This window comes from Gopherus evgoodei, chromosome 10 (assembly GCF_007399415.2).
Source record: "Gopherus evgoodei ecotype Sinaloan lineage chromosome 10, rGopEvg1_v1.p, whole genome shotgun sequence".
Classification (NCBI taxonomy): domain Eukaryota; kingdom Metazoa; phylum Chordata; order Testudines; family Testudinidae; genus Gopherus; species Gopherus evgoodei.
The window spans coordinates 51,627,490-51,640,910 of record NC_044331.1 but is presented as its reverse complement, the minus strand read 5'-3'; the positions used below and the strand labels follow the sequence as shown (position 1 = coordinate 51,640,910).

At 41.9% G+C, this 13,421-nt stretch overlaps 1 protein-coding gene across 1 annotated transcript in view; it reads right to left on the bottom strand.

Annotated features, from left to right (window-relative positions):
- CLUAP1 (clusterin associated protein 1) overlaps nt 1-13,421 on the bottom strand; it is a 163,134-nt gene that overhangs the window by 67,847 nt on the left and 81,866 nt on the right.

Sequence of the window (13,421 nt, the reverse complement as noted above, 5' to 3'; positions counted from 1 at the left end):
CTCTACTCAGGCCTCAACTGGAGTATTGTGTCCAGTTCTGGGTGCCACATTTCAGGAAAGATGTAGACAAACTGGAGAAAGTCCAGACAAGGGCAACAAAAATTATTTAGGGTCTAGACCTATGAGGGAAGTTGTTTGGGCAAGTGCTTAGAGTTTCAATATACCTATGACCATGCCATTCCCTTTCAGTTATTCCCTCATACTTCCCATTATCCCCCTGCTTTACCAGAGATGTGTCTGTTTCTCTACCTGTGCACTTGCTAACCTCTACAAAGGAACACAATTATTTCTTCTGTTTCTTGTTGTGATTTGCTGTAGAATAACAATAATCCCTACTGCTTTGTAGCATACTCAAAATAAACAGCTTTGAAGATGGATTTAAATGCCTCAGCTCCACTTTGGCTGTTAATCAATCCCAGCAGCTGTTTATTGCTGCGCATAGAACAAAGCAATAAAGATCATCCCTTAATATATGCACATGATGAGATTTCTTTTCATAATAGTGTGTTGCCACTCACTCAGTAAGGGTGACACAAACAGCAGTGATGTGAGGAAGAGAAAGTGTGTGGCACCTGAATCGAGAATGTGACAATACTCTTCTTCCTCTGTGCTACGTTTAGGTACAACAAAAATGCAAGGGAATGCAATATTAAGGATGTACTCTGCCTCAGGCCTGGTCTACACTGCGGGGGTGTCGATGTAAGATACGCAACTTCAGCTAAGGGAATATCGTAGCTGAAGTCGAAGTATCTTATTCCGACTTACCTCCCGTCCTCACCGCACGGGATCGATGTCCGTGGCTCCCCCGCCGACTCCGCTACAGCTGCTCGCTCCAGAGGAGTTCCAGAGTCAACGGGGAGCGCATTTGGGGATCGATATATCGATCCTCCAATAAATCGATAGCTATCCGCCGATATGGCAGGTAGTCTGGACGTACCCTCAGTGTTTGAAAGGAACTGTAATGGGTTAGTTCTTAGAGGTGGTGAGTAGCCATAATTCTTACACAAATTAACAGGAGCTGCAGATTCTTAGCACCTCTGGAAAAAAAAATCAAACCCATAACCATACAGCATTTCTTGTGCTCTGAGTGGACTTGTGCTCTGACTCATAGACTTTAAGGTCAGAAGGGACCATTATGATCTTCTAGTGTGACCTTCTGCACAACACAGGCCACAGAATCTCACCCACCCACTCCTGTAACAAACCCCTGAGTGGATGAGATTATTCCATTACAGCACAATATTTAAATTACAACTACTAATTCAAATAAAAGCAAGGAAACTAAGATGGATTTAGAGCTTGAAGATGAATCCGTTAACCACAGGGAATGAAGTGCCAAATTACTAATACATTGAAACACCGTGGTGAGCTAACAGATTACTGATAGAGGATTTGCAAATTCTTCCTTCAGCTGTCATTTTACTTCTGTAAGTAATTTCAGTTACTTTCACATTACAAGATTAGAATCCCCAATCATCATGCTCATGATAGCTTGAAAAGGATGATTTCCAATAACATGCACAGAGGAAACAAATATGAGGAGTCTAGTGATTCTGTGTCTTCTGTGGACACAGAGGCTAGCGGCAGGAACAGTCTGTTAGCATTAACAGACATAATGTAGTAGCACACCAGGTGCAGGTTCCACTATTGTACAGTGCACTTTTTAAAATAATGGCCATTAATTAATTGCTGCTCTGGCTGAGCACTTGATAGCATTTTCCTTTATTATTATTTCTAGGGCTTTTAAAAAAATGTTTTAAATAATAATCTCAACAGGTCATGTTGCATCAGGAAACAGCAAGCTTGGCACTGCTTGGTTAAAACATGGCACTTCTGTATTACTACTTTGCTTTCCTCTCTTGTGCAAGTCATTTTAGAAGGATTTTTACTTTCCTGCAAATGTTTGTTAAAACTTTATATGAAAAAAAATATCAAATGCTGCTGCATTGTGTAGATACTTCAGAACAATCACCAAATCATCTTAACACTACTCAGTAGAATGAGCCAGGACTTTTAAGTACAAAATACACCAGAGAGTACATTTCATGAATGTTAAGGTGGCATCAGCAGTCAAAAAATTGCTATCACAGTGACATGGTTTCCTGATGAGTTTATGTACAGAAAAAAATCCCTGAAATGAAGTTAAACTCTTGTACTTTGGAGAATGTGATTTCAAATGAATGAGCATCTGTCACACATGCAGAGTTCTGGAACATTAATAGCTCCAAAGCTGTATGTAAATTGTTTCAGCAGGTTCTCTGGATCCATCAGTAAGCATTAGCCTTGTCATAAACAGATAAGAAAAGTTAATAGCTCAGAAGTACTTTATATCTCTTTGACTGTAAAGAGTTAACAAGTTCAGTAAGCCTGGCTGTCACCTGACCAGAGGACCAATCTGAGGACAGGATACTTTCAAATCTTGAGGGAGGGAAGTTTTTGTGCTGTGCTGTTAGTTTTGGTTGTTGTTCACTCTGGGGGCTCAGAGGGACCAGACGTGCAACCAGGTTTCTCTCCAATCTCCCTGATACAGGTTCTTATAAGTTCAGCATAGTGAGTACTAGATAGATAAAGCGAGTTAGGCTTATGGTTGTTTTCTTTATTTGCAAATGTGTATTTGGCTGAAAGGAGTTCAAATTGGTATTTTGCTGAAAAGATTTTAATTTGTACTTGTATACTTAGGCTGGGAGGGTGTTCCCAGTGTCTATAGCTGAAAGACCCTGTACCTATTCCATATTTTTTAAATTTACAAAGATAATTTTTACTGTTTTTTCTTTCTTTAATTAAAAGCTTTTCTTGTTTAAGAACCTAATCGTTTTTTTATTCTGGTGAGACCCCAGGGGACTGGGTCTGGATTCACCAGGGAATTGGTGGGGAGAAAGGAGGGAAGAGGGAGAGAGAGGCTGATTTCTCTCTGTGCCAGGATTACTTTCTCTCAGGAAGAGTCTGGGAGGGGGAAAGAGAAGGAGGGAGGAAGGTGAATTGTCCTCTCTGTTTTGTGATTCAAGGAGTTTGAATCACCACAGTGATCTTCCAGGGTAAACCAGAGAGGGGAAGCCTGGGAGAGGCAATGGTGAGGGAAAGGGTTTACTTTCCTTGTGTTAAGATCCAGAGGGTCTGGGTCTTGGGGGTCCCCGGGCAAGGTTTTGTGGGCACCAGAGTGTACCAGGCACTGGAATTCCTGGTTGGTGGCAGCGTTACAGGTTCTAAGCTGGTAATTGAGGTTAGAGGAATTCATGCTGGTACCCCATCTTTTGGACGCTAAGGTTCAGAGTCGGGAATTGTACCATGACAAGCCTTATAAATATTCAATTTTTACATACATTTGTAGATCAACATCATTCTAGGCTGAGGAGCATCTGAATATGACCAGCCTTTGCCTTTCTTACTTTCTTAAAGAGGTCATCTTTACAAAGGAGGAACACATGCTGAGTGAGATTGTGTGTCATCATCAACATCAATTATAAAATGATCTTCCTCCTCTCCATTATCATTATCCTCATCTTTCCCCTCACTTTCAGGCCCTTAAGCAATCATCCCATTGTCATTGTTAATTAGCAGAGTTATTGTTTACTCTGTACAACATCAGGCACACCTAATGGTACTTTGTGCATTTATCTGCTACCACGCAGAATGTTTACCAGCTTTTATCACAATGCTGGCACTGCCAATGGTGATGAAAACAATGGGAATAATACACTGCTGATATAAACTAAATGTCTTTAGGGATAAATTTGATTCGCTGTCCTTCTTCAGAAAGAGTTAATCACCTTGTGACTTTTCCCACACCTGAAAACCTACATCTCAGAAGCTAAGCCTAGTTTCTTCCCTTCTGTTTTGTTCAGAAAAACTGACTGGGATGTGAGCTACACATTTTGCTGCAGTCCAGAATTACTTCTCTAGTTCGAATTTGTGATACAAGCTGATTTGCAGGGAAGCAATCTGATTTACAGGCTTTGCACAAATGAGTTACAAAGCAGACTCGTGAGGGCTGGAGAAGAAAGTGTGTCAGACCCAGAGAGGGTATTCAAATGTATCCCAAACCCAGTGTGATCGTTCTGAGTTTAAACACCAGTTTACTGATAAAGCAGCTTTTGGGCATTATCCTGCCAAGCTCAGATCACTTGCAGATGGGAAGGTTGGATTTTTTCCCTGTTATTTTGGGGTTTTTTCTTGTGATGATGCTGCAAAACTTTTGTAAATAACATGACTAAATAAGAAGGAGGCTCTGAGTGAAGTAGAGACAGTTCAGTGGAGAACATGGGTAAATCTGTTCTCCTAACTGAGTCAAATGGACCACGCTTTGGAATTTATGGGAACATGAAAGTGTTTTATAGCCCACTCTCTATTGCGGGTTTTTCTTTTTTCTGAAGGCTGTTTGGTCACATACTTCACTATTTGTTTACTTCAAGAGGAGGTAGTGCAGATTTATTGGAGACTTCATAAGACAAATGACCAGTTGCCAGAATAGCACTTTCTTTTATTTTTACTGTTTCCACACCCTTTGCCATGAGATTTTAGTGTTGTGTGAACCATAATAATTATAAATCACCATGGGCACAAACACTGATGAGCAAATGTGAAAGTCACAGTCTGAGGCACAGAGACCGAAATGGGGAAGGAAGATACTGCTAGACCTCTGCGGTGATATGAGACCAGACAGATTTGAGTCTGTACAGCCAATGAACTAGCAGACTTGAACCTTTCAGTTCAGGGAAAAGTAGGTCATGTTTTTAGATCCAGAGGTCCTAGGTTTGATCCCCACCGCTAATGACCCACACAGGGCACTGAGTTACATGAGTGTCTACCAACTGGAGAGCATCTCACTCTATCACAGAAAATAGTGTAGAACTGATTCTATTTGTAGAAACTATTTACTTGCACCATATTTATAACATTTTTCTGTGGAGTAAAGCACATTGGCAGTTATAAAGGTGATGTGTTTAGACAAGGAGTAACCTGGGAAGAAACAGTCATCTGCAAGGACACTAGACTAAAATACTGCAGTCACAGCTGGCTTCTCAGGACTTTAAGCACCCACAGAATCTAGAGATGGCAAAGCCCATTTAGGTCTTTCAAGACATCTCTTTGGACTGCAAGATTGCTTCTTATTTTATCACTACCAGTGCTTTGCTCAATCTAATTTTACACAGGCCAAACAATATTTCTATTACCTCCTTTTGAAAGGTTACTTGACAGGCTAGTTTACTGTAAGGAGAGTTTTCCTGCTATTCAACCTAAATATTCTCATTAATTAATAAACATTAATTACGGCAAGCTACCCTCTTCTCATAACCTTGGAGCCTTAACTTCTTCCTAATAGCTACAGTATATGCCTGATGTACTGAAACCCTATCATCTGAATGTCCGCATTATCCAAATCCCTTTCTTCTTCCCTTACGGGACAAAGGAGAGATTCGGAAAATGAAGAGGCTGGGAGAATAAAGCAGAGGCCCTCCCCATGAGGGGGAGCTGAATGGTTCCTGCGGCAGCGCAGGAAGCTCTCCGCAACCTCACTGTCATAGGAGTGAATGAGTGGGGCTAGGACAGCAGAGCTGCAAAGGGTTCTGTATTAAAAGATAGATTTATTTAAATCTTTGGCCGTTAACTGAGGCCCCCACTCACATAAACACAAAGGGCCTAATTTACCACTCAATTACAGCAGTTTTATGCGGGTGCGATTCCATTAATCTCAACAGAGTTAGAGTGGTGTAAAATTTGAATAACGCAGTGATGAAATATATGAGTTATCTTACCACACTGCATGAAAAAACGGCTGGACTATAAATATGCCACCACCCATTGTCTCCTTTAGAGGTCTGCTTTCTCTCCCAGAGTATTTTCAGCATGGGATGAAGTATAATTGTGCTTTTACAATAGTACTCCAGGAATTCTGGCATGGAGTAGTCACAGCTCAAACCTGAATCATCCCAATTTGCGTAATCCTTCTTCATTTCAGTATGTTTCATTACAATCAAGACATCACCACCCCAGCTCACCCAACACAAATCCCAAGATCAGATTTTGGACTCTACTGATGATGTGTCTATGACATTTTGAAATAAAAGATCCCTTAAAAACTTGGTAAAAATGGCAGTAATTGACTTTATTTTCTGTATACACTTTACACAACATAATTAATTGTCCAGTACGATCTGCAAATGTGTCTCATTTCCGAATATCCAGATACTAAATCTGCAGAATTCAAATAATTTACCTGGAACAGTCCATGCAGTCAAATAGCCACTGCTTTTCCTTGAGAACTGGCCTATGGCCCTGCTGCATCTCAACTACCTGGAGAGTGTTGAGGTTGGGTTCATTCCACTGACTGGTCAGGGCAGAGAGCAGCACTGAGGCAGTGGCTGTAATTTCTCTGGCTGAGAATTTGTGCTGCTGTTGTGGTAGCTCAGGCTGATCTAAAGAAGATAAACTCTTGCCCCCTGGACTGAAGATGCACCTCCATGTCTTAATGTTAGTCAGAGTGGAGAGAGACAAGGAAAAGCTCCTGCTGCGGTCAAAATACAGGTATTTCATGAGGTTGCAGGGTAAAACATCGGGCCAATATTGCCTTTGACAAAAAAAAAAAAGTATGTTTTGCACTAGGCATCCAATTTAGAGGGTGAGGCGAGGGGAAGAAATTACATTCAGTGCTGTCAGGGACTGAGAAGCTATCATTCAGAGACAAGAGATGGAACCCAACCATAGCTAACAAAGGAAAAATAAAAACCCCAAGACTGACATTTTCACCAGCATTTAAGAGCCACTGTACACATGGGACCACAGCACTTTAAAAGTCACAGTTCAAGTCAGTGCTACCTCTCTGGATTGGCCTACTGTCTGAAATAATATAATAGAGCAGGAACCTTCAAACGTAATGGTTTACTACAAGGATTCACCTGTTTAGTTATTTTCTTTTCTCTCCAGTTCTGGGGAAGGTATGAATTGTAATGACTCAATAACAGCTCATTTGCTATTCCCTTGATATACTCCACTATTGCATTAGTTTACAAGTTATATTGGCTGGACGTGTGACATTTATATGAACGAATTTATGATTTTGCAGTGTAAACCTTGGGTCAGTTTGCATTGTTTAAAGAAATTTATCATCCAAATTAATATTGACGGGACATTACTAGTCACAGCTGTGCTTCCCACCCCCACATGAAATACTCACCACCACATTCTCTCTAGCATTTAATGTCAAAATTATTGTGTCTCTATGCCAGAGATAGCACAAACAAACATTTTAAAGCATTCCACATGGAGTTAGAATTATTCAATCTTTCAAGTATAGTAAAAACTCCATTTATCTGAGCTTCCATTATCCATATTAACCAAACTGGGCACGAGGCTTGGACTGTCAGCCCCACCACCCAGGACTGACAACCCAAGCCCCATTGCCCCTCTAGCTGACAACCTGAGACCTGCCCATTTTCCTATCTGCATTTTTTATTATCCCATCTGGCCATGGTCTCAATTAGATTGGCTAAATGAGGTTCCACTATATAGTATTTATGTCCAGTTCTTAGTGGACTGGATGGCTCAAGAATTAGTAATGGAATACGCTGCCTTTTGTTTCGAGATCATTAGTTCCAGTCCAGCCCAGGTTTGTGGCAATCAAAACTCTCTACTATCTGTTGGCTGTTTGGTGGACAATATAAAATAAATTTGTGCACTTTGGCTAAGTCCCTAGTGAACAGGAGCCCACATCACAAAATCTAATCTGCAGAAATTGGTTCCCTTGTAGGGCAGTCTCAGTAAAGAGGCTATCAAATGAATGGCCATGGTGCTCTATTTCTACCCCTACAGGAGACCCCTCCAATTTAAGACTAAGATCCAGTGGTAGAGCAGAATTATTTGATGGGGGAAGTTTGCCCTGCTTTTGCCACATCATCTCTTTTCAGTGGCTACACAGAAAACAGTTTCCAAGGGTTCCAATTAGAACCTTTCACAAATACTACATTCACTTATAGTGTATATTCTTAACTCTGTCCCCTATAGACCTATCCTCTCCTACTGAAAGTACCCTGCAGAGCTGCCAGACATATCTGCAGGTAGCTCAGCCAATTCAATGGTTCTCAACCTATTTACCATTGTGGGCCGCATCCAATACTACCTGTATGGCCCACAGGATTTCAGGTGGGCCACAGCTCTGTGCTGATTGGGCCGCAAGCAGCCCACGGGCCACAGATTGAGAATCACCTAGATAGTACTGAGCTCAGGAAAACCTACCCATAATGAAAAATCAGAAGAAGCAATGACTTCCTCTTATCTACATATCTAGGCTATTTCCCGAGGGAAAAGAAGCACCAACATCCCTCATTACTATCCACAATAGCACATGGCAGTCAAGTGTAGTAAAAAACTCCTTCCTCCTTGGGGGTATTCGCCTATAAATATATGTTAGGCATAGTACATACACCACATTAATGGATATTATGTGCTCAGTATTAAGACACATTATACATATGTAAGTACTTGGAAGTTACATTAACTGAATGTATTATATTCTCACAATTCTGTTCATCAACGTCAATGTCACAGTTCAGGGCAAGTGCACCTGTATTCCTTCTCCATGGTCAAGCAAAGACATCCACTCTTTGGCTTCCAGCCTTTCTTGGGTGAAGACCTACATCTCTCTCCCTCCTGACCAGGTATTTCCAGACCCAACAGTTCCCTGCCTGCATTGTGTTATTCCCAGCAAAGACAGTTTGCCTAAACAGGCCTGCTTGCTTTCTCTTCAGACAGGAACAGTTCAATTGGCACAATTTTATAAGTTACCCACACAGCATTTCTGATGCAAGCCTAATTTATTCTTAAGGTAAAAGCACTACGGAGAACACATATTAAAAACAACACAAGAACCTGCATGCATGTTAATAAGTTATCAGTGATCTCCTCAGCTGTCTCCAACATGGGCTTTGGCAGTCCTTCAATCACCTAAAGGGGGTCTCTTTTGTGGCCACAAGTTCATAACAGCTTCAGTTCAGAACGAGCGCACAGTCTTACAGGCTTCAGTATGCCCAGTCCTAACAAGCCTTCCCTAACGACTGGAGCTCTCCATGGATCAATGGTCCTGTCTGTTCACTGGATCAGGAAGAAAGCCAATAGCCTGTTTAAACCCAGGAAATTTATCTAACAATCCTTTGTCTGTCTTTTGGTCCCTGGTTTGAACTAGTATATGCACATCTCTCCAGGGTCTAGCTTCGAAGGGCCGATAATGGAAGAATTACATTGGCATTTCCTTCCTCCTAAAGGAGTTACATACAAGACACAGATAAATTGCCTTTTGAATACAATGGACCCCAAAGGTATTAAACTTCATTCAATAAGGTTTAACTTAATTCAATAAAGTTTATATTAATTCATAGACTTTAAGACTAGAAGGGACCATCACAATCACCTAGTCTGAATTGCACACCACAGGCGACAGAACCTCACCCACCTACTACTGCTGTAGGCCCAGAAACTCTGGCTGAGTTACTGAAGTCCTCCGATCTTGATTTAAAGAACTGAAGTTACAGAGAATCCATCATTTGAAGTCTAGTTCAAACCAGCAAGTGACCTGTATCCCATGCTGCAGAGGAAGGCGAAAACTCCCCAGGGTCTCTACCAATCTGATCTGGGGAAAAATTCTTTCCAAACCCACATATGGTGATCATTAGGTTGTCCAGAATCCCGCAGGATACTGTCAGCCTCTCACATCAAGTATCCCACAATACTTTGCAAAGCCGAAGTCAGCTTTTGCATTAGAAAACAAGAAGCATGTCAATGCCAGGATCCATAAATGTTTTGTCCTATCACCAGCTGGAAAGTACTTCTATGCCCAACTGGTATGGAACGTAGTATCCAAAACAGAGGTAAGAAAAGTACAGAACAAAACAACAAGTAAAGGAACTGTTACAAACTGTTGGGGTTGGTTTTGATAACCTGTAAATAGTTTTGTAACTTGTAAAACCTTATTATAAATACTACTAGCTGAAATGAACATCTCTGAAGCACACCTGTGTGTAAGGTGAACATGCTGCGAGAGAAGAATTGCTTCCCAGAAAAAAAGTATATAGGTCTCCTTTTTGTATGATACTGCTCTGTCTTTAGACAATACATTTGGCTATGTTCAGTTACTTGGTCTCTTGAACATTTTAAAGAATGAACTGCGAGTATAGTCAAACACCTGGCTATACCTTTGAGTCAAGAGGGTGGAGCTCAATAGCCACAGAGGCAATACACAGCAACTCCTGGGTAGAGATGGGGGAATATTTCCCCTCACCCAGATTTCTTTTTCCCTTCTTAAATCCAGCACCTGACCTCACTCTGACGGCCCTGAAAGTGCATGACTCAGGATTTAGCCCACTGGTGTCTGGATGTTAGAATGCCCCATGAAGGACCCTTGATGATGTTCATGTGTCCTTCAGAAAAGTACATCACATAAAGTAGGGTGATTCATACTAATAGACAATGCACCATATGTTTGCAAAACAGGACTCTGAGAGAACAGCTTGTACATAAGAACTTTAACTGAGAGTTCATATTCACAACAGAATTGTAATCTAGCAGTTATTTCTATACAACCAATAATATGAGGATTATTTAGTCACTAGAAACCCAAGTCCCTATTCCACTTTCTGGAATCATTTACACCTGTGAAAAGTGGGTGTAAAATGCAACGAAATCAAATGTTAATGATTTACAGCCACTTTGCACTGGTAAAAATGGTGACAAAGTGCTTGGCAGTGGAGACTAATGCTATGTCTAAACTACAGATCTTACAGAGACACAGCTGTACTGCTGAAGCTGTGCTGCTGTAAAGTCTCCTGTGTAGCCACTCTACACTGATGGGAGAGAGCTCTCCCGGCGGCATAATTAAACCATAATTTTTCACACCTCGACCGACAAAAGTTTTGCCACAAAAGTGCTAGTGTAGGCAAAGCTTCAGAGTCCTAAACTCAAAATACCACATTATTACACAACCTATTCATGTCATTCTGTGCAACATAGTTCCAACAACCAGGGAGATCAGAAGTATGCAAGGCTAACTGGAACTTTTTCTTTTAATGAGTTTTCTTGGTTTTTATATCACACTAAAATGGTTTCTCTGAATGATTTCTGATTCGATATTGACCTCTGTGACTCAGAATTTTTGATCTGCTTGATCAATGCTTCTTGAAATTATATATGGTTGTTCCTTAGTCTTAATGAATTTTAGGCTAGTCTGATTTCTATTTCATAATTCACACATCAATTGCACTTTAAGGGAATATTAACAGGGCGCACAAACGAGCAAATGCAGGGAAAGTAAGTGCAGACTGAAAACTGATCAGCCCTTTCATCTTACTTCTTCCATAACAGTATCAGAACAAGAAGATATTTCATGAAGCTAAAGGGCAGTACATATAGAACTCACTAAGTGGCCATACTGTTTTAGTCAGTGTATGGGTGTTACTGCTGAAGGAAGTTGAAGAGTCAAATGTGATAGCATTCACTCACTCCAGAAAGGGGATCTGTATCATATTTATCTTCCATTACCTTCACTGGTTGCCTGTCCATTTTTGATATAATTCAAAGGAAAACTCTTTTCCTTCCCACAGGGACTCTCTGACCTACAGTCCATATGAGAATCCTCCTACCAGCGCCACCAATCTGATACTGGCATGTGGCTATTAGGGGAGTGCACAAAGGCACAGGTCCCTTCCCCCAAACTAGTGCTCCCCATCTGGAAATCTCTCTGCTCCACCCACCCTTCCTTGAGTCACTGAGTCACTTTAAATTAGGGCTGTCAAGTGATTAAAACATTAATCGTAATTAATCACAGTTTTAATTGCACTGTTAAAACAATATTAGCATACCATTTATTTAAATACTTTTGGAAGTTTCCTATATTTTCAAATGTAGGTTCAGGGGTAGGGGCTCTGGGCTTCAGCCCCTCTCAGGTCTCAGAGTGTGTGGCTTTAGCCCCTCTTGGGGTGCACGGCTCAGGATTTCAGCAGCTCTCAGGGCACGGGGTTCCAGCCCCTACCACCTACAGACTTGTGGGCTGGGGCTTCTGCCCCCTGCCAAGCTGGGGCTTACACACACACACTCTCTCTCTCTTTTGGCAGCGCTCCAGGCTAGGGTTTCAGCCACCTCTGCAGCTCCGGGTTAAGGCTTCAGCCCCCCCTGCCTCCGGCCACGGATGTCTCCTTCGCTACCCACAGGTATTACACCACAGGTATTACAATTAACAAGTTAAAAGAATTAATGCATTAATTTTGTTTTCAGTTAAGCGCAGGTGTTATCTGCGATTAATTGACAGCCCTACTTTAAATCCTTTAAATCTCGTTTTAGCGTTCCTTTTTTTTTAGCCAATAATTCATTTCCTGTAAACTCTCTTTGTGGGGCTTTTAATGGAGGACACTATAGAAATAAATGCCAGAAGCATGTACATAACTACCATGGGGATGGTTAGATGTGCATTTATGAGTCTAAATAGTTGGCATAATAGTTTTAGAGCAGTGGTTTTCAATCTGTGTTCCGCAGACCCCTGGGGTCCACAGACGATGTCTAAGACTGCCAAAGGGGTCTGCACCACCGTTTGAAATTTTGTAGAAGTCCACAAATGAACAAAGGTTGAAAACCACTGTCCTGGAGGATCACACACTTTATTGCTTCTGTAGGTCAAACACATTACAAGCACCAGGGGGCTCTCTGTATTGCTCCACCCCCTACCCATACCTATACCCATTCTCTCCGTGTGCCACCTTCCCAACCTCTCTATTTCAGAGATTTCCTGTAGCCCCTTCCACTGCCTCTCTCATGCTAGGGGCTCTGCATGCCCCCCATTTCCCTCTTACTCCCAATGGCTGGGGCTTTTTTGTGCCCCCCCATGCCACTGTCCCCCATTTTCTCTCCCCAAGGCAGAGGCTCTGTGTGTTTCCCCATACCATTGCTCCCCATTCTCCTTCCCAGGTCAGGGGCTGTGTGCCGCCCAATGTGCCACACCACTGTCCCTCATTCTCTACCCACTCTGTGTGTCCCCTATATCACTGTCCTGCATGCCAAGGGCTCTCTCATTCCCCTGCCCACACTAGAGTCCCCCATTTCCCCTATCAGGAGAAATGTGTACCCCAGTCCCTCTCCCTCCTCATGGCAGGGTCCTCCATTTCCCACACCAAGCCCAGGGATTCTGTGTGCTCCCCCTTCCCTTCCTTGCCCCCACATTCTTATCTCTTTTCTTTCTATATGGAAGATATGTGGTTCAGGGTATTAGCATTTGTAAACTGTATTGGGAAGATGGGCAGGACTGAGATGGGCCAGATATTCTTATCCTGGAAGGTGTTACTGGCTGTTATCAACTGTTTCTTTGATTTTATAGGTAACTGGGTGGTTGAAGGAGAGGAAAATCTGCGAACCAGATATAAAAGTCTATGTGTCTCCTATTTCCTCCT